Below are 1,552 nucleotides of genomic sequence, written 5' to 3'. Positions count from 1 at the left end.
GTGTTTGTTTGCTCTGTTCTGATGACTGCCTCCTGGTCCAAGTATAGATTTCCATTAGCATGAACAAGTGTTCTGGGATTCCTATTCTTCTCAGAGTTAGTCACAGTTTGTTGTGATCCACACAATCAGACGTCTTTGCGTAATCAGTGAAACACAGACATTCCTCTGGTACCCCCTGCTTTCAGCCAAGATCCATCTGACATAGCTACAATATCCCCAGAGTGTGGAAACTATCGAACAATATTATTAATATCACATGCAAGCAAGATTCTGTTGAAGATTATCCAAAAATGACTGGAACTGTTAGTAATTAAGCTTCCTTGATTTGGAGATACATGTGCTTGGCTCAGGGACCAGGTCTAGGAGATGTCACTACTATCACCCCAGGAACTTGAGCATGTAAATTTTCCTCACAGTGATTCTTCAGCAGTGAGACTTAAATTTTGGCTTGGGTCTTGACTGTGCTACAGGGCAATGCAGGGACTGGAATAATTGTGAACTCCTTAAGGATTCAGCCAGGGTGCTCCTTAGAGGCAAGGATGATGAATCTTCATCTCATTGAATTTAGGCATATTGTCAGGGGGCCTAGTCCTTGGAAGAAAGACAAATCATCCTTAGAGAGGTGGAGGGTCAGGAAGAGATGAAGACCCTCAACAAAGTAGATTAACAAACACATTGAATGTAACTATGTGCTCAAGCATGTCAGATCATGAGGATGACACAGAGCAGGGCTCCAATCTGTTTGTTTATCATAGAGTTCCTCTGAGTAGGAGTTCACTCAAGGGCACGTAGCATCAACGAGCTTTAGTGACACAATAGTTAGGTGCGCTGCCACAGATAAAAGTACATATTGAGGATACCCTGGACAAACAAACAGGTTCATTCTGGAGAGGGTTAAACTAGGCGGCTCCTGGGAGGCAAGGATTCTGAGGCTTCATCTAATGTACTTTGGACATGTTGTAAGGAGGGACCGGTCCTTGGAGAGGGACTTCATGCTTGGGAGGGTGCAGGGACAGCGCAGGAGGGGAAGGCCCTTTATGGGCTGGATTGATTCAGTGACTGGGGCAATCGGAATGGGTGTATTGGAAACGATGTGATTGGCATAGGACAGAGCAGAGTTTAGGGCTGTTGTACATAGGGTCACTATGAGTCGCAAGCGACTCGATGGCATGTAATAACAACAACAACATGGTGGACAGCTTAGGGAAAAACAGTTGCTAGATGTGAAAATGTGGAGAAGACAAGAATCTTACTCTGCCTGCCTAGACAGACTTCAAAATGAGATTGGTTGAATCTGTCTAGTTAATTTATAAATTACCTGAACTGTAATTGGAATTGAACCAAATATGCTTAGTGATGAAGCTCTAATTATTGGTGTTTGTTGTTACTTTTATGTGCCATCGAGTCGCTTGTGACTCATAGCGACCCTATGTACAAGAGCTCTATAAACGCCGTTCTATACTGTGCCAACCTAGCCATCTCAAACGCACTCATTCCCACCACTCCAGTCACAGAATCGGTCCATCTCATCAAAGGTCTTCCTCTCCTTCGC

At 44.1% G+C, this 1,552-nt stretch overlaps 1 protein-coding gene across 2 annotated transcripts in view; it reads left to right on the top strand.

Moving 5' to 3' along the window:
• Window positions 1-1,552, top strand: part of PRMT5 (protein arginine methyltransferase 5) — a 19,786-nt gene that overhangs the window by 12,359 nt on the left and 5,875 nt on the right. The gene's annotated exons all lie outside the window — the stretch shown is intronic.

Source organism: Elephantulus edwardii, unplaced genomic scaffold, assembly GCF_000299155.1.
Source record: "Elephantulus edwardii isolate Elephantulus edwardi_28Jun2011 unplaced genomic scaffold, EleEdw1.0 scaffold00026, whole genome shotgun sequence".
NCBI classification, from domain to species: domain Eukaryota; kingdom Metazoa; phylum Chordata; class Mammalia; order Macroscelidea; family Macroscelididae; genus Elephantulus; species Elephantulus edwardii.
This window is presented reverse-complemented; position numbering and strand designations above follow the sequence as displayed.